Below are 21,069 nucleotides of genomic sequence, written 5' to 3'. Positions count from 1 at the left end.
CTGGAGATGAGTGGAGAAATAACTCCAGAAAGAATGAAGAGATGGAGAGAAACCAAAAATAACACCAAGTTGTGGATGTGACTGGTGATGGAAGTGAAGTCCGAGGCTGTAAAGAGCAATATTGCATAGGAACCTGGAATGTTAGGTCCATAAATCAAGGCAAATTAGAAGTGGTCAAACAGGAGATTGCAAGAGTGAACATTAACATTTTAAGAATCAGTGAACTAAAATGGACTGGGATAGGTAAATTTAACTCAGATGATCATTTTGCTACCATGGGCAAGAATCCCTTAGAAGAAATGAAGTAGCCATCAGAGTCAACAAAAGAGTCTGAAATGCAGTACTTGGATGCAGTCTCAAAAAAGACAGATTGATCTCTATTTGTTTCTAAGGCAAACCATTCAAATCAAAGTATTCCAAGTCTATGCCCTGACCAGTAATGCTGAAGAAGCTGAAGTTGAACGGTTCTATGAAGACCTACAAGACCTTCTAGAACTAACCCCCCAAAAGATATATTTTTCATTATAGGGGACTGGAATGCAAAAGTACGAAGTCAAGAGCTACCTGGAGTAACAGGCAAATTTGGCCCTGGAGTGCAAAATGAAGCAGGACAAAGGCTAACAGAGTTTTCCCAAGAGAATGAATTGGTCATAGCAAACACCTTCTACCAACAACACAAGAGAAGACTGTACACATAGACCCCACCAGAAGGTCAATACCGAAATCAGATTGATTATATTCTTTGCAGGCAAAGATGGAGAATTTCTATACAGTCAGCAAAAACACAACTGGGAGCTGACTGTCGCTCAGATCATGAACTCCTTATTGCCAAATTCAAACTCTAATTGAAGAAAGTACGGAAAACCAGTAGACCATTTAGTTCAGTTGCTCAGTCGTGTCCAACTCTTTGCGACCCCATGAATCGCAGCATGCCAGGCCTCCCTGTCCATCACCAACTCCCAGAGTTCACCCAGACTCATGTCCATTGAGTCAGTGATGCCATCCAGCCATCTCATCCTTGGTTGTCCCCTTCTCCTCCTGCCCCCAATCCCTCCAAGCATCACAATCTTTTCCAATGAGTCAACTCTTTTCATGAGGTGGCCAAAGTACTGGAGTTTCAGCTTTAGCATCATTCCTTCCAAAGAAATCCCAAGGCTGATCTCCTTCAGAATGGACTGTTTGGATCTCCTTGCAGTCAAAGGGACTCTCAAGAGTCTTCTCCAACACCACAGTTCTAAAGCATCAGTTCTTTGGAGCTCAGCCTTCTTCACAGTCCAACTTTCACATCCATACATAACTACTGGAAAAACCATAGCCTTGACTAGATGGAACTTAGTTGGCAAAGTAACGTCTCTGCTTTTGAACATGCTGTCTAGGTTGGTCATAACTTTTCTTCCAAGGAATAAGCGTCTTTTAATTTCATGGCTGCAGTCACCATCTGCAGTGATTTTGGAGCCCAAAAAAAAGTCTGACACTGGTTCCACTATTTCCCCATCTATTTCCCATGAAGGGATGGGACCAGATGCCATGATCTTCATTTTCTGAATGTTGAGCTTTAAGCCAACTTTTTCACTCTCCTCTTTCACTTTCATCAAGAGGCTTTTGAGTTCCTCTTCACTTTCTGCCATAAGGGTGGTGTCATCTGCATACCTGAGGTTATTGATATTTCTCCAGGCAATCTTGATTCCAGCTTGTGTTTCTTCCAGTCCAGCATTTCTCATGATGTACTCTGCATATAAGTTAAATAAGCAGGGTGACAATATACAGCCTTGACGTACTCCTTTTCCTTTTTGGAACCAGTCTGTTGTTCCATGTCCAGTTCTAACTGTTGCTTCCTAACCTGCATACAGATTTCTCAAGAGGCAGGTCAGGTGGTCTGGTATTCCCATCTCTTGAAGAATTTTCCACAGTTGATTGTGATACACACAGTTAAAGACTTTGGCATAGTCAACAAAGCAGAAGTAGATGTTTTTCTGGAACTCTCTTGCTTTTTCCATGATCCAGGGATGTTGGCAATTTGATCTCTGATCCCTCTGCCTTTTCTAAAACTAGCTTGAACATCAGGAAGTTCATGGTTCACATATTCCTGAAGCGTGGCTTGGAGAATTTTGAGCATTAGTTTACTAGCATGTGAGATGAGTGCAATTGTGCAGTAGTTTTAGCATTCCTTGGTATTGCCTTTCTTTGGGATTAGAATGAAAACTGACCTTTTCCAGTCCTGTGGCCACTGCTGAGTTTTCCAAATTTGCTGGCATATTGAATGCAACACTTTCATAGCATCGTCATTCAGGGATGACCTAAATCAAATCCCTTAGGATTATACAGTGAAAGTGGTAAAGGGATTCAAGGGATTAGATCTGATAAAGTGCCTGAAGAACTATGGACAGAGGTTCCTGACATTGTACAGGAGGCAGGGATCAAGACAGTCCCCAAGAAAAAGAAATGCAAAAAGGCAAAATGATTGTCTGAGGAAGCCTTACAAATAGCTGAGAAAAGAAGAGAAGCACAAGGCAAAGGAGAAAAGGAAAGATATACCCACTTGAATGCAGAAGAGCAGGAGGGATAAGAAAGCCTTCTTCAGTGATCAACACAAAGAATTAGAGGAAAGCAATAGAATGGAAAGACTATAGATGTCTTCAGGAAAATTAGAGATACCAAGGGAATATTTCATGCAAAGATGGGCACAATAAAGGACAGAACAGAGGAACCCAAGATACTAATAAGAAGTGGCAGGAATACGCAGAAGAATTGTACAAGAAAAGACCTTCATGACCCAGATAACCACAATGGTGTCCTCATTCACCAAGCCAGACATCCTGGAATGGAAAGTCAAGTGGGACTTAGGAAGCAACACAATGAATAAAGCTAGTGGAGGTGATGGAATTCCAGTTGAGCTATTTCAAATCTTAAAAGATGATGCTGTGAAAGTGCTGCACTCAATATGTCAACAAATTTCTAAAACTCAGCAGTGGTCACAGGACTTGAAAAGATCAGTTTTCATTTCAATCCCAAAGAAAGCAATGCCAAAGCATGACCAAACTACTGCAAACTTGCACTCATCTCACACGCTGTCAAAGTCATTCTCAAAATTCTCCAAGCCAGGCTTCAGCAGTATGTGAAATGTGAATTTCCAGATGTTCAAGCTGGATTTTGAAAAGGTAAAGGAACCAGAGATCAAATTGACAACATCTGTTGCATCATCAAAAAAGCAAGAGAATACCAGAAAAAACATCTACTTCTGCTTTATTGACTATGCCAAAGCCTTTGACTGTGAGGATCACAAGAAACTCTGGAAATTCTTCAAGAGATGGGAATACCAGACACCTGACCTGCCTCTTGAGAAATCTCTATGCAGGTCAAGAAGCAACAGTTAGAACTGGACATGGAACAACAGGCTGGTTCTCAATCGGGAAAGACTACATCAAGGCTGTATATTGTCACCCTGATTATTTAACTTTTATGCAGAGTATATCATGGGGAATGCTATGCTGGATGAAGCACAAGCTGGACTGAAGATTGCTCGGAGAAATATCAATAACCTCAGATATGCAGATGACACAACCTGTATGACAGAAAGTGTAGAGGAACTAAAGAGCCTCTTGATGAAAATGAAAGAGGAGAGTGAAAAAGCTGGCTTAAAACTCAGCATCCAAAAAACTAAGATCATGGCATCTGGTCCCATCACTTCATGGCAAAAAGATGGTGAAACAATGGAAACAGTGATAGACTTTATTTTCTTGGCCTCCAAAATCAATGCAGATGGTGAGTGCAGCCTTGAAATTAAAATGCACTTGCTCCTTGGAAGGAAAGCTATGATAAACTTATACAGTGTATTAAAAAGCAGATTGATAACTTTGCCGATAAAGGTCCATCTAGTCAAAGCTATGGTTTTTAGTAGTTACAAATAGGCGTGAGAGTTGGACTATAAAGAACGCTGAGCACCGAAAAATTGAAACTTTTCAACTGTTGTGTTGGAGAAGACTCTTGAGAGTTTCTTGGACTGCAAGGATATCAAACCAGGCAATCCTAAAGGGAATCAGTCCTGCAGATTCATTGGAAGGATTGATGCTGAAGCTGAAACTCCAATATTTGGCCACATGATGTGAAGAACTGACTCATTGGAAAAGACCCTATTGCTGGGAAAGAGGAGAAGATGACAGAGGATCAGGTGGTTGGATGGCATCATCGACTTGATGGACAAGAGTTTGTGCAAGCTCTGGGAGCTAGTGATGGACAGGGAAGCCTGGTGTGCTGCAGTCCATGTGGTTGCATGGAGTCAGACAAGACTGAGCAACTGAACTGAACAAGAATTTGAATAAACATTTCTCCAGAGAAGATATACTAATGAAAAATGCTCTATATTACTAGACATTAAGAAATGAAAATCAAGATCATAGTGAAATATCACTTGAAATCCACTAGGATGGCAGTAATAGTCATAATCATGATTATAGTCATATGGAAAATAAGAAGTTGTTGTTCAGTTGCAAAGTCGTGTCTGACTGTACTACCTAATGAACTGCAGCATGCTAGGCTTCCCTGTCCTTCACCATTTCCCTCAGTTTGCTCAAACTCATGTCCATTGAGTCAATAATGCCACCTAACCATCTAATCCTCTGTCACCTCCTTCTCCTCTTACCTTCAGTCTTTCCCAGCATCAGGAGCTTTTTCCAATGAGTCAGCTTGTCGCACCAGGTCGCCAAAGTATTAGAGCTTCAGCTTCAGCATCAGTCCTTCCAACAAATATTCAGTGTTGATTTCCTTTAGGATTGATTGGTTTGATCTCATTGTTGTCCAAAGAACTGTCAAGAGTTTTGCCAGCACCACAGTTCAAAGCCATCACTTCTTTGGCACTCAGCTTTCTATAAGGCCCAGCTCTCACATCCATACATGACTCCTGGTAAAACCATATCTTTGACTATACAGATCTTTGTCAGCAAAGTGATGTCTCTGCTTTTTAGTACACTGTCTAATTTTGTCATAGCTTTTTTCCCAAGGAGCAAGCATCTTTTAATTTCATGGCTACAGTCCCAATCCTTAGTGATTTTGGAGCCCAAGATACTGAAATCTGACACTATTTCCACTTTTTCCCCATCTGTTTGCCATGAAGTGATGGGACAGCATGCCATGATCTTTGTTTTTTGAATGTTGAGTTTTAAGCCAGCTTTTTCAGTCTCTTCTTTCACCTTCCTCAAAAGGCTCTTTAGTTCCTCTTCACTTTCTGCCACTAAAGTGGTATCATCTGCATATCTTACATAGTTGTTATTTCTCCCGGCAATCTTGATTCCAGCTTGAGCTTCATCCAGCCTGACATTTCACATGATGTACTCTGCATAGAAGTTAAATAAGCTGTGTGACAATACACAGCCTTGATGTACTCCTTTTCCAATTTGAACCAGTCTGTAGTTCCATGTCCAGTTATACGTGTTGCTTCTTGTCTTGCATACAGCTTTCTCAGGAGGCAGTTAAGGTGGTCTGGTATTCTCATCTCTTTAAGAATATTCCACAGTTTGCTGTGATCCACATAGTCAAAGGCTTTAGTTTAGTCAGCGAAGCAGAATTTGATGTTTTTCTGGAATTTTCTTGTTTTTCCTATGATCCAGAAATTGTTGGCAGTTTGACCTCTGTCTGGTTCCTGTGTCTTTTCTAAATTCATCTTGTACATCTGGAAGTTCTTGGTTCACACATTGATAAAACCTGGCTTGAAGGATTTTGACCATAATCTTGCTGGCATGTGAAATGAGTCCAGTTGTATGGTAATTTGGACATTCTTTAGCATTGCCTTTCTTTGGTATTGCAATGAAACCGACCATTTCCAGTCCTGTGGCCACTGCTGAATTTTCCAATTTTGCTGGCATATTGAGTACAGCACTTTAATAGCATCATCTTTTAAGGTTTGAAATAGCTCAGCTGGAATTCCCATCACCTCCACTAGCTTTGTTCGTAGTAATGCTTCCTAAGGCCCACTTGACTTTACACTCCAGGATGTCTGGCTTTAGGTGATTGACTACACCATTATGGTTATCTTGGACATAAGAGCTTTTTTGTACAGATCTGTGCATTCTTGCCACTTCTTCTTAATCTCTTCTGTTTCTGTTAGGTTTTTACCATTTTTGTCCTTTATTGTGCACATCTTTGAATGAAATGTTCCCTTGGTATCTCTAGTTTTCTTGAAGCGATCACTAGTCTTTCCAGTTCTATTGTTTCCCTCTGTTTCTTTGCACTGTTCATTTAAAAAGGTTTTCTTATCTCTCCTTGCTATTCTCTGGAACTGGAGTCACAAACAGCACACACTGCATTCAGTTGGGTACATCTTTCCCTTTCTCCTTTCCCTTCGCATCTGTAAAGTATTGCAGCTTTTTTTGGAATACTTTCTGGAAATTTCTCAAAAAATTAATAAACATGACAATTCACTCTTAGGTATATATGTACAAGTATATAGGAATTTCATTCTTAGGTATATATCAAGATAACTGAAAGCATATGTCCACTGAAAAACTTGTACATGTTCATAGCAGGTTTATTAATTTTAGTTAAAAAGTAGAGACGACTCAAATGATCAACTAATGAATAGATAGATAAAATGTGATATATCTGTTTAATATTATATTACTCATACATAGAAAAGAATGAAGTACTGTTATTTATTACAACTTGATGAACCTTGACAACAGTAAGTTAAGGAAACAAGTTATGAATAGCTACATATTATATGGTTTCACTTATATGAAATATCTGGAATGTGCCAATCCATCAAGCCATAAAGATTCAAAGGGTCTTTGATGAGGGGATGATGGAGAGTGACTGCTAATGGGTATAGGTTTTGTTTTGGGGTGATGAAAGCATTCTGGAATTAGATGGTGATATTTGTACAACTCTGTAAATGTGTTAAAACCATTGAACTCTATACTTTAAATGTGTGAACTTCATGGCATGTATATCTCAGTAAACCTGTTAAAATGATTGTATTCCTACCCCTCCCCATACCATGTTTTTATTGCATCATTCTGTATTGTTCTCACTTATGAATTTTTTCAAGTGACATTTTACTATTTGCCAGTGATAGCCTCAAAAGACAAGGTCTGCAGCCTGATCCTTTCTGTTTCCCTGACTCATAGGATTCAGTTGCAACCTTTTGAATGGATATGAAGACTTTGATAAAGACTGAGTTATAGCAAGTATAAAATATGGCAATTTTGGTATATGTGGAATGGATAAACAGCAAGGTCCTGTGGCCATAGCACAGGTACCTATATTTGATATATTGTGATAAACTGTAATGGAAAACAAAATGAAAAAAATATATATATATGTATAACTGAGTCACTCTGCTATATAGCAGTAATTAACATAACATTGCAATTCAACTAAACTTCAATAAAAAATAAAATTTAAAAGAATATGGGAGTTTTGATATCTATATGTAAATCTATACGATATCAGTTCCATGGTAGAGGGGCTCATTGCAGGAAATGTGCTTTCTCCATTATCATAAGTGAAATTCAGCATATCTTATTTTAAAACTGTCAGTTTTTATTACATTTTATAAAAGTATGCTTTTTTTCCCTTCTAAACCCCAAGCAATATATTTCATTTTTTTTTTCAATTCTAGCAAACCACCCCTAGCTTATCAAGGAATAAAAATGGAGTTTCAAGATATAATTACATTTACTTCTAACAATGACATGCAAGTGGAATTAATGTAAGTCTTTCAAAATTTCTGAACATCAGTGACTACTTGATGCCAAGCTTTATTTTGGACTTGTGTGATACAATGAAGGAATAGTCAAATAAATCTAGCTGCTACTTTGTGCTGTGTTTCTTCCAAGTTGCAGGACCTTAGGCAAGTTACTATGTCTCAGTGTGCTTCAGTTTCCTCTTCTATCATCTCTACCATGCAGTGTTGTAGAGAGGATGCTTATGATGATTGATATGAAAGTACTGAAAACATATGCTGCACATAGATGATGGTGACAACGATGGCAGTGGAGGCTCATTTTATTAATGCATATTACATGCCTGACATTGTGCAGAACACCTAACGTGGATTAGTTTACTTAATCCACACAACAATCAGGTGGGTAGGCATTGATATCCCAGTTCATACATGGGAAACTGTCCTTACCCAATGTGTATGACTATAGGTATCACAGTGCTGGAGTGTGGTGAATCCTAAGTAAAATATTGACTTCCTTTTTTCCATAAGCATTTATTTTTGCTGTTTTTTAAAATTAATTAATTTATTTTAATTGGAGGCTAATTACTTTACAATATTATGTTGATTTTTGCCATACATTGACCTGAATCAGCCATGGGTACATGTGTCTACCATTCCAAAACCCCATCCCAACTCCCTCCCCATCCCATCCCTCTGGGTTGTCCCAGTGCACTGGCTTTGAGTGCCCTGTTTCATGCATCGAACTTGGACTGGTCATCTATTTCATATATGGTAATATACATGTTTCAATGCTATTCTCTCAAATCATCCCACCCTTGCCTTTACCCACAGAGTCCAAAAGGCTGTTCTTTATATCTGTGTCTCTTTTGTTATCTCACATATAGGGTCGTCATTAACATCTTTCTAAATTCCACATATATGTGCTAAGATACAGTATTAGTGTTTTTCTTTCTGACTTACTTCACTCTGTATAATAGGCTTGTTTCATCCACCTCATTAGAACTGATTCAAATGTGTTCTTTATAATAGCTAAGTAATATTCCATTGTGTATATGTATCACAATCTTCTTGTCCATTCATCTGTTGATGGACATCTAGGTTGCTTCCATGTCCTAGCTATTGTAAACAGTGCTGCAATGAACATTGGGGTACATGTGTCTCTTTCCATTCTGGTTTCCTCAGTGTGTAGGCCCAGAAGTGGGATTTCTGGGTCGTATGGTAGTTCTAGTTCCAGCTTTTTAAGGAATCTCCACACTATTCTCCATAGTGGCTGTACTAGTTTGTATTCCCACCAACAGTGTAAGAGGGTTCCCTTTTCTCCATACCCTCTCCAGCATTTATTGTTTGCAGACTTTTTGATAGCAGCCATTCTTACTGGCGTGAGATGGTAACTCATTGTGGTTTTGATTTGCATCTCTCTGATAATGAGTGATGTTGAGCACTTTTTCATGTGTTTGTTAGCCATCTGTAAGTCTGTTTTGGAAAAATGTCTGTTTAGTTCTTTGGCCAATTTTTTGATTGGGTCACTTATTTTTCTGGAATTGAGCTGCAGGAGCTGCTTGTATTTTTTAGATTAATTCTTTGTCAGATGCTTTGCTTGCTTATTATTTTCTCCCACCCTGAAGGCTGTCTTTTCACCTTGCTTGTAGTTTCTTTCATTGCGCAAAACTGTTAGGTTTAATTAGGTGCCATTTGTTTATGTTTGCTCTTATTTCCATTTCTCTTGGAGGTGGGTCATAGAGGATCTTGCTGTGATTTATGTTAGGGAGTGTTTTGCATATGTTTTCCTCTAAAAAATTTATAGTTTCTGTCCTTAGATTTAGATTTTTAATGTATTTTGAATTTATTTTTGTGTATGGTGTTAGAAAGTGTTCTAGTTTCATTCTTTTACAAGTGGTTGACCAGTTTTCCCAGCACCACTTGTTAAAGAGATTGTCTTTTCTCCATTGTATATTCTTGCCTCCTTTGTCAAAGATAAGGTGTCCAGAGGTGCATAGATTTGTATCTGGGCTTTCTATTTTGTTCCATTGTTCTATATTTTTGTCTTTGTGCCAGTACCATACTGTCTCAATGACTGTAGCTTTGTAGTAGAGACTGAAGTCAGGCAGGTTGATTCCTCCAGTTCCATTCTTCTTTCTCAAGATTTCTTTGGCTATTCGATGTATTTTGTATTTCTATACAAATTGTGAAATTATTTGTTCTAGTTCTGTGAAAAATACCGTTGGTAGCCTAATAGGATTGCATTGAATCTATAGATTGCTTTGGGTAGTATACTCATTTTCACTATATTGATTCTTCCAATCCATGAACATGGTATATTTCTCCATCTATTTGTGTCCTCTTTGATTTCTTTCATCAGTCTTTTATAGTTTTTTATATATAGGTCTTTTGTTTCTTTAGGTAGATTTATTCCTAAGTATTTTAATCTTTTCATTGCAATGGTGAAAGGAATTGTTTCCTTAATTTCTCTTTCTATTTTCTCGTTGTTAGTGTATAGGAATGCAAGGGATTTATGTGCAGCAATTTTATATCCTGAAACTTTACTATATTCATTGATTACCTCCAGTAATTTTCTGATGGTAGAGTCTTTAGGGTTTTCTATGTACAGGATCATGTCATCTGCAAACAGTGATAGTTTTACTTCTTTTCCAATCTGGATTCCTTTTATTTATTTACTTATTTACTTCTCTAATAGCTGTGGCTAAAACTTCCAGAACAATGTCTAATAGTAGTGATGAGAGTGGGTACCCTTGTCTTGTTCCTGACTTTAGGGGAAATGCTTTCAATTTTTTGCCATTGAGGATGTTTACTGTCTGTCATATAAGGCTTTTAATACATTCAGGTATGTTCCTTCTATGCCTGCTTTCTGGAGAGTTTTTACCATAAATAGGTGTTGAATTTTGTCAAAGGCTTTCTCTGCATCTATTGAGATAATGATATGGTTTTTAGCCTTCAGTTGGTTAATGTGGTGTATTACATTGATTGATTTGCGAATATTGAAGAATCCTTGCATCCCTGCAATAAAGCCCACTTGCTCATGAGGTATGATCTATTTAATATGTTGTTGGGTTATGTTTGCTAGAATTGTGTTGAGAATTTTTTCATCTATGTTCATCAGTGATATTGGCCTGTAGTTTTCTTTTTTTGTACCATCTTTGTCTGGTTTTGGTATTAGGGTGAAGGTAGCCTTATAGAAGGAAATGGCAACCCACTCCAGTATTCTTGCCTTGAGAATCCCAGGGACAGAGAAGCCTGGTGGGCTGCCATCTATGGGGTCGCACAGAGTCGGGCATGACTGATGGGACTTAGCAGCAGCAGCAGCAGCCTCATAGAATGAGTTTGGGAGTTTACTTTCCTATGCAATTTTCTGGTAGAGTTTGAGTAAGATAGGTGTTAGCTCTTCTCTAAATTTTTAGTATAATTCACCTGTGAAGCCATCTGGTCCTGGGCTTTTGTTTGTTGGAAGATTATTTATTATAGTTTCGATTCCTGTGCTTTTCCCACTCTCCATCTAAGTCAGTTGCAGATGCTGAGAGACCACTCTGTTTTTATGTGTGTATAGCACAATCATCTAGGCAAATTGTGACTAGGACATTTAATGAAAGTCCCAGGCAACCTGATATTACTAGCCCTATCAAAGCTCCCTAGGTGACTCTAGTCCTCATTGGCTAGAATATTGTCCTTTTCAGCATTCAAAATGTGCAGAAAGCAAGAACCATCACATTTCAGATATACTATTTCTTCATCATGTAGGAAGTACAGAAAATAATTTTATCTCTCCAGGGCTAAGAGAAGAAAAAAATCATATCACAGCCCTGTCCTAATGACTTCTTAGAGGATGCAGTTAATTTTCAACTGACCTGATTATGTTTCTTGCAGCATGATGTTCCTTTCTCTTTCCTCTCAGATGCCAATTCCTATGTATCTCCTTGCCATCGCTGTTTGTTGCTGGGAGAAAACAACTGAATCTTGCTTTCAGGTGAAAGTCGAGGGTAGTTTAGCTTCTTTTCCAGGAATATACAAACCTAGGTTTCTAAAAGCTGTGTTAATGTGTTTTTTCACTTGTTTGTGCACTCATTCATCCATCTGTAGATACAGTAAATATTTGATAAACAATATAAGAGTCAAGTCATGGGAACAGAAGAGTGAGCAAAGCAGAGTTTCTTCTACTCTCAAGGAACTGATAAAGTGAACCATCATATACCCTGGTCCTCATTTGAAGGCTAAGTGTTTGGTGTTCTCAGTGTTATGATCAAATAACAACTAGCCCGAGTTTCATCCTCCTTCAGAGATAGAGCATTATTAAACCAAGTACTCAAGAGTTAGTCATTTGGAGACGGAATCACAGAAGATTAGAAAACTAGTGCCAGGATTGAGGCAGCAGAAAGGAATGAGCATGGAACATACAGTCAGAAGTTATTGTGCCTAGGCCCAGCTCTCCTGTTCACTGGCTAAGACATTTAGCTTTTCTGCCTCTTTTTGCTCATCTGGAGAATGAAGTTAATGAAAATCTCTCCATATCAGGAGTATTGGGAAATTAAATAAAATACTTTTTAGTCACTCTGTATCCACATACTGTGCTGCACTTATCAATATCTGAAATTATTTTGTGATTCTTTATATACTTGTTCATGTACCTCCCTAAAATGGAAACCTTCAAAAGGCAGTCAGTGATTTTGTCTGACTTGTTCGTCACTATATCACTAGTCAGATTGGGCCTGGTAGGTACTGGTTTATGGTAGATACTGAATAAATTTTTATTGACAAAATTGATGATAATGAATATGAAGATATTTTTGCATTTATTAAATGCTATACATATAATCATTGGTAAAAAAAAAAATCTAATCCAACCACTATGTTTTATATATCTCCAAAGACAATTGGGTATATAAGAGAGAGTGTTGGATTAAGAATTAAAACCAGAGTTCAATTTACAATCCTGCTACTTTCTAGCTATTCCACTTCAGACAAGTTACTTAACCTCCCTAAACTTCCCTTAACTCTTTCATTTTCCTCACTGAATGGCTATGTAGATATCATGAGATAATGCCTGTGCTTTGCATACTTAAAATGCTCTGCAAATATAGGTTTATAAGATGAGAAAACTGAGACTCAGGAAAAAGGTAACTGGTCCAAGGTCATGCAACAAGTTAGTGTCAGAATTTATAATGGAATCTCAGGCTCCCAACTCCTATTCTATTATACTGAGAAAGATTCAAGAGCAGAAATAGTGGAGGAAAGTAGATAGTGGTCAGGGATAAGGGAAAGCAGGGTCTGTCTGACTGACTCTGTCTCTTCATCATAATGGAAAAGTGGAACTTAGAAGGTAATGTGTGAGAAACCACATGATTATTCTGCAGAACAGAAAGAGCTTGTTCATCAAATTGAACTCTTTATCTATGTTTATCTAACAGTGATAGTTCCATCAACTCTTTACCACTTCAATTTTACCTAGTTCAAAAAGATGTCAAAACTGACACATTTTCTTTCTCAGGTTTTACCCTAGATTACATTTTGTTTAGCTTGTGTTTACCTGTAATATAGGAAAAGAATAAGCCAAGGTAAGAGTATGTAGAGATACCAATGGAACATTTCATGCAAAGATAGGCATAATACAGGATATAAATGGTATGGACCTAACAGAAGTAGAAGATATTAAGAAGAGGTGTCAAGAATACACAGAAGAACTATACAAAAAAGATCTTCATGGCCCAGATAATCAAGATGGTGTGATCACTGACCTAGAGCCAGACATCCTGGAATGAGAAGGCAAGTGGGCCTTAGGAAGCGTGACTACAAACAAAGCTAGTGGAGGTGATGTCATTCAAGTTGAGCTATTTCAAATCCCAAAAGAAGATGCTGTGAAACTGCTGCACTCAATATTCCAGCAACTTTGGAAAATGCAGCAGTGGTCACAGGACTGGAAAAGGTCTGTTTTCATTCCAATCCCAAAGAAAGCAATGCCAAAAAATGCTCAAACTACCATACAATTGCACTCATCTCACACAATAGCAATGTAATGCTCAAAATTCTCCAAGCCGGGCTTCACTAGTACGTGAACCATGAACTTCCAGATGTTCAAGCTGGTTATAGAAAAGGCAGAGAAACCAGATATCATAGCCAGGACATGGAAGCAACCTAGATGTCCATCAGCAGATGAATGGATAAGAAAGCTGTGGTACATATACACAATGGAGTATTACTCAGCCATTAAAAAGAATACATTTGAATCAGTTCTAATGAGGTGGATGAAACTGGAGCTGATTATACAGAGTGAAGTAAGCCAGAAAGAAAAACACCAATACAGTATACTAACACATAGATATGGAATTTAGAAAGATGGTAATGATAACCCTGTATGTGAGACAGCAAAAGAGACACAGATGAATAGAACAGTCTTTTGAACTCTGTGGGAGAGGGAGAGGGTGGGATGATTTGGGAGAATGGCATTGAAACATATAATATCATATATAAAATGAATCGCCAGTCTAGGTTCGATGCAGGATACAGGATGCTTGGGGCTGCTGCACTGGGATGACCCAGAGAGATGATATGGGGAGGGAGGTGGGAGGGGGGTTCAAGATTGGGAACTCATGTACACCCGTGGCAGATTCATGTTGATGTATGGCAAAACCAATACAGTATTGTAAAGTAAAATAAAGTAAAATAAAAAAAAAAGTGTCAACATCTGTAGGATCATTGAAAAAGCCAGAGGGTTCCAGAAAAACATCTACTTCTGCTTTATTGGCTATGCCAAAGGCTTTGATTGTGTGGATCACAACAAACTGGAAAATTCTTCAAGAGATGGGAATACTAGACCATCTGACCTGCCTCCTGAGAAATCTCTCTGCAGGTCAAGAAGCAATAGCTGGAACTGGACAAGGAACAACAGACTGGTTCCAAATTGGGAAAGGAGTACATCAAGGCTGTATGTTGTCACTCTGCTTATTTAACTTATATGTAGAGTACATCATGCAAAATGCTGGACTGGATGAAGCACAAGCTGGAATCAGGATTTCCAGGAGAAATTTCAGCAACCTCAGATATGCAGATGACACCATCCTTATGGCAGAAAACAAAGAAAAACTAAAGAGCCTCTTGATGAAACTGAAAGAGGAGAGTGAAAAAGTTGGCTTAAAGCTCAACATTCAGAAAACGAAGATCATGGCATCCAGTCCCATCACTTCATGGGAAATAGATGGGGAAACAGTGGAAACAGCAAGAAACTTTAATTTTTTGGGCTCCAAAATCACTGCAGATGGTGACTGCAGCCATGAAATTAAAAGATGCCTACTCTTTGGAAGGAAAGTTATGACCAATCTAGACAGCATACTAAAAAGCAGAGACATTACTTTGCCAAAAAAAGGTCCATCTAGTCAAAGCTATGTTTTTTCCAGTAGTCATGTATGGATGTGAGAGTTGGACTATGAAGAAAGCTGAGCATCAAAGAATTGATGCTTTTGAAATGTGGTGTTTGTAAAGACTCTTGAGAGTCTCTTGGACAGTAAGGAGATCCAACTCGTCCATCCTAAAGGAAGTCAGTCCTGAATATTCATTGGAAGGACTGATAGTGAAGCTGAAACTCCAGTACTTTGGCCACCTGATATAAAGAACCGACTCATTTACAAAACCCTGATACTGGGGAAGATTGAAGGTGGGAGGAGACAGAGACGACAGAGGAAGTGATGGTTGGATGGCATCAGTGGCTCAATGGACATGACAGGGAAGCCTGGTGTGCTGGAGTCCATGGGGTCACAAAGAGTTGGACATGACTGAGCAACTGAACTGAACTTAACTAACTACAGAGCATGTAACATTTGCTATTTTTATTGAGGACAAAGGAAAAAGTAATCTGAGGGATTTAGATTAGATATGAAGAAGAGTTTCTGGCTAGGATGTGAGCTGTACTGTGATCAAATTGATACTGTAAAATCCTTGGTATATTTTAAAGAGCTTTTAGTGCATCTGACATAGGCCATGTGCTCAGATTATAGCCTGCTATGCTCCTTCGTCCATGGGATATTCCCACCAAGAATAGTGGAGTGGGTTGCTATTTCCTTCTCCACTGATATAGGTTCAGTTTAGTTCAGTTCAGTCGCTTAGTCATGTCTGACTCTTTGCGACCCCATGAATCGCAGCAAGCCAGGCCTCCCTGTCCATCACCAACTCCCCAAGTTCACTCAGACTCACGTCCATCAAGTCAGTGATGCCATCCAGCCATCTCATCCTCGGTCGTCCCCTTCTCCTCCTGCCCCCAATCCCTCCCAGCATCACAGTCTTTTCCAATGAGTCAACTCTTCTCATGAGGTGGCCAAAGTACTGGAGCTTCAGCTTTAGCATCATTCCTTCCAAAGAAATCCCAGGGCTGATCTCCTTCAGAATGGACTGGTTGGATCTCCTTGCAGTCCAAGGGACTCTCAAGAGTCTTCTCCAACACTACAGTTCAAAAGCATCAATTCTTCAGTGCTCAGCCTTCTTCATAGTCCAACTCTCAGATCCATACATGACCACAGGAAAAACCATAGCCTTGACTAGACAGACCTTAGTTGGCAAAGTAATGTCTCTGCTTTTTGAATATGCTATCTAGGTTGGTCATAACTTTTCTTCCAAAGAGTAAGCATCTTTTAATTTCATGGCTGAAGTCACCATCTGCAGTGATTTTGGAGCCCCAAAAAAATAAAGTCTGACATTGTTTCCACTGTTTCCCCATCTATTTCCCATGAAGTGATAGGACTGGGTGCCATGATCGTTTTCTGAATGTTGAGCTTTAAGCCAACTTTTTCACTCTCCTCTTTCACTTTCATTAAGAGGCTTTTGAGTTCCTCTTCACTTTCTGCCATAAGGGTGGTGTCATCTTCATATCTGAGGTTATTGATATTTCTCCCAGCAATCTTGATTCCAGCTTGTGTTTCTTCCAGTCCAGCGTTTCTCATGATGTACTCTGCATATAAGTTAAATGAGCAGGGTGACAATATACAGCCTTGACGTACTCTTTTTCCTATTTGGAACCAGTCTGTTGTTCCATGTCCATTTCTAACTGTTGCTTCCTGACCTGCATACAGATTTCTTAAGAGGCAGGTCAGGTGGTCTGGTATTCCCATCTCTCTCAGAATTTTCCACAGTTTATTGTTATCCACACAATATAGGTTAACAGTGTCTTAATTAGAACTCAAAGGTTGTTCAGGGTCCATCTTGGCCTTCAAATTAACATGCTACTTGAAAGGCAACATTGGTGGTTTTCAAACTTTGATCTTTGGCCAAAAAGTAAGTGGAACAGAAAAGAAAGAGAGAAGAGAGTTAATTAGGAAATTCTCAGGAAGCATCTGGGCTGGACACTGGAAATTAATTAATGAAGGCCATATGAAGAGTGGGAAAGACATACATAAATGTATTATTTGTAGTATAAAACATTACAAATGTTCTGAAAGCCATAATAAGTTGGGGACATGATCATATTCCATGTAACGGATGCAGGATCATGAAGGGCTTCATAGAGTAGGTGATGGCCTCTTGAGCTGAGACCTGAGATGTGCCAAGGGAGAGAGATAGTTGGGGGCAAGATAAGTTCATTCCAGATAGAGGGAATGGTAATGTAAGCAAAGACACTGGGGTGTCAAACAGCAGGTTAGACTGGAGAACTGAAATAAGGTAGTACTGTTGGGAGGTCATTTGGATAGTATTGTGGAAGTGGTGAAAGAAAGAGATAGAAATAAGCCTTGAATACCAAGCTAGTGCTTTGAATGTGTATGCTGTAGGATAAGCATTTTTCAGTGCCTACCCAAGAAGATTGCTTAAGCATTTTATAAAATTATAAACCCTTAGGTCTTACCTGTAGCTGCAGATTCAGAAGACTCTGGGCTAAGTAAGGGTGGGACAAAATCTCCGTAAAGTTGTCCCTCACTGTCCACAGAGGAATGGTTCTAGAGCTTCTGTGCATACGAAAATTCATAGATGCTCAAGTCCATTATATAAAATGGCATACTATTTGGATATAACCTATGCACATCCTGAAGTATACTTTAAATCACGTCTAGATTACTTATAATACCTAATGGAATGTACTGTGTTACTGTGTGTATGTATGCTTAGTTGTGTCTGATCTTTGTGACCCTGAGGACTGTAGCCCACCAAGTTCCTCTGCTCATGGAATTTTCTAAGTAAGAATATTGGAGAAAGTTACTGTTTTCTACTCCAGAGGATCTTCTTGACCCAGGGATTGAACCAGCATCTTTTGTGTCTCCTGCATTTGCAGGTAGATTCTTTACCACTGTTCCACCTGGGAAACAATATGATGTAAATGTTATATAAATTGTTGTACATATAGTGTAAATTCTATATAAGTGATTTCCAGTATGCAGCAAATTCAAGTTTTGCTTTTTGGAACTTTCTGGAATTTTTTTAAAGAATATTTTTGAGCTGTAGTTGGTTGAACCTGTGGGTGCAGAATTTGAAGATATGGAAGGTCAATTGTATTGCTAAGTAGCTACTCAAGGAATTATGATACATCAGTGAATAAGGCCACTACTGTAAACCATGGGGAGTTCTGAGAACTCTTAAGAAGAAGGAGTTACAGAAACAAATATTTTAGACAGAATTCCTCTGTGATCCAGTGTGTTTTGTGGATTGGAGAGCATCAGACAGTAGGCAGAAAGACTTGAGTAAGAGCTGCAGTTATTTTGAAGGTTGATGTGTGTGTGTGTGTGTGTGCGCGCGCACGTGTGTGTGTGCACATGTGTGTATTTGTGTGGCAGGGTATGACTTAAGTAGTAAAATTAGCAGATACTAGTCACTGATGACTGGATATGGATAGTTCATGGGATACAATGAGTAAGTGTATTATATTAAATACAAGATGGCTTGTAGTTTTCTGGGTGGAATCATTGGAGACTACCATCCCCTGTGAGAAACTAAGGTCTAATAATTGACCTTGGAGTTAGAGAGACCTGAGTTCAAACCTTACAACCATCATTTACTGTCTATGGGTTTTGAGCAGCACGTGTTAGCTGTTATTATTATGCCATATGTTGGGATAGTATACTGGATTGAGATGAGGTAGGGGATTTTTATTCCCTGCCAATGACACCCTCTCCTCACAATCAAAATCAATATTTTAGGTTTGGGAGCAAAACACTTTCCCAAGTGTCAGGTTAATACCTAGCCTTGTCTTTCCTTGGGGCAGGCCTTGTACTTTGTGTGTTTAAGAGAACAGGGTAAGACCTGTTGCTGGTGAGTGTCTCAATGAAGCTGTTTCCTTGGAGCTTGTAGGTTCTTTTGGCCGACATGAAATGCCTAACCTTGGATTTCCCAGTTGTGAACTGAGCTTGAAATCTCATCAGCATTTTATTCCTCCCCATGTTGTGCCTGCTCTCATCATGCTATCTTCCTTCTTTGGGTTTCTGAAGCCCTCAGACACTGCTGAACATTTTCACATTTCTTAAGCTACATTGTATTTTTGCTGCCTCAGACCAAGTCACAAAAGTACTTTAAAGATAAAGTTATTTTTTTCAGTGCTTTCATAAGTTTTTCACAAAGGATAGCAGTGATTGCTTCTTCTCTGCCTTAACCAGTAGTATCTGACAGTGTAGGAGGCAGTATGGTGTATTTCAGAGCTCACTGAACTAGGAGTTAGATATCCTGGACTCTAGTCCTGAGGAGAAGTTGTGATGGCATGAGAAAATTGGGGATAAATGACCTTTTAAGTGTTCCAGGCCCTTTCCCATGTTATCTGACATTTGTCAGAAAACTCCTTTGAGGCTAGTATATTGTTTTCCCCATTTTGTAGATAATGAAACTGATGGTAGGGCATTAGGTTCATTTTGTGCCCAACATCACATAGCTAGTGATCAGTAGTGTATGTGTGTGTGTGTGTTTGGTCAGTCATACAGTCATGTCTGACTCTTTGTGACACTATGGAGTGTAGTCCACCAGGCTCCTCTGTCCATGGAATTTTCCAGGCAAGAATTTTGGAGTGGGTTGCCATTTCATACTCTAGAGGCTCTTCCTGACCCAGGGATCAAACCCACATCTCTTGCATCTTCTGCATTAACAGACGGATTCTTTACCACTGCATCACCTGATAAGACCCAGTGATCAGTAATAGATTCAAATTCAAGTTTCTTGGCCCCCAAAGCCTTTTTTTTTCTTGTGACACTGCAACTTACTATAAAACACCATTTACTCTGAGCTTTAAAAAAAAAATTTGTTAAATGGATGCTGCGACCTTTGCTCTGTATGATGATAAATCTTGTAAAACAAGACTTAGAATATGGGACAGCAGTATTTGTATCTTTAGGTCTTTAATGTATTCTAAGTGCCTCTCATAGTGTCTGCCACATTGTAGCATGCATGTGTGTGTGTGCTAAGTTGTTTCAGTTATATCTGACTCTTTGCAATCCTATGGACTGTAGCCTGACAGGTTCCTCTGTTCATGGGATTCTCCAGGCAAGAATACAGAAGTGGGTTGCCATTTCCTTTTCCAGCCACAGAGTAGAGCACTCAATAAATATTTGCTGATTCTTTCTAATAAGAAGAAGGTAGTTTCATAATGGATGAAATACATTTTGGGAGCTGCTATACTGTTTAATGCTATTACCATTTTTTTGAAGGGCTCTGGAATATAGCTGAGTGACTGATGTTGGTCATTATATAGATTTTTCATAGGTTGGCTATTCTAGACACTAGGTCCTATGAAAACTTAGTGTGCAGAATGTAACTAGAAATATTGTTCTACATCAGAATTCTGGCATAGGAATCATAATATTTGGGTTCTAGTCTCAAGCCCAGCTCTGAAAATTTTTTTCTCCAGGTCAGTTCTCTGTACTTTCTCAGCCCTCAAATTTTCTCTCTGAACAATAAGGGAGTTAAACTACAGGAAGGAGTTTCAGCCTTGATTGGAAATTAAATTACTTTGAGGAGCTTTGAAAAATTTGGATTCCCAGACTCCACCCTAGTTAAATTAAATCAAAATTGGGATTGTGGGGAGATGCATTGGCATCTCCGTTCCCTGGGAAACTCCTCTAGCAATTTTACTGTGTACCCAGGCACCCCACTCCAGTACTCTTGCCTGGAAAATCCCATGGACAGAGGAGCCTGGTGGGCTGCAGTCCACGGGGTAGCGAAGAATCTGACATGACTGAGTGACTTCACTTTCACTTTTCATTTTCATGCATTGGAGAAGGAAATGGCAACCCACTCCAGTGTTCTTGCCTGGAGAATCCCAGGGGCGGGGGAGCCTGGTGGGCTGCCGTCTATGGGGTCGCACAGAGTCGGACACGACTGACGCGACTTAGCAGCAGCAGCAGCAGCAAGGATGAGAAACATTGGACTAGATGATCTCTCAGAGCCATCCAGCCTTGACAGTCACTGAGAAGCAGTGCCATATAGATAGC

The 21,069-nt window shown here is 39.2% G+C and overlaps 1 protein-coding gene across 1 annotated transcript in view; it reads left to right on the top strand.

Moving 5' to 3' along the window:
- Positions 1–21,069, top strand: part of AR (androgen receptor) — a 195,885-nt gene that overhangs the window by 78,260 nt on the left and 96,556 nt on the right. The window lies entirely within an intron of this gene.

The sequence above is a fragment of the Capricornis sumatraensis genome, chromosome X (assembly GCF_032405125.1).
Source record: "Capricornis sumatraensis isolate serow.1 chromosome X, serow.2, whole genome shotgun sequence".
Lineage (NCBI taxonomy): Eukaryota > Metazoa > Chordata > Mammalia > Artiodactyla > Bovidae > Capricornis > Capricornis sumatraensis.
Note: the sequence above shows the minus strand (reverse complement) of the source record. Positions and strands in the feature narration are given on the sequence as shown.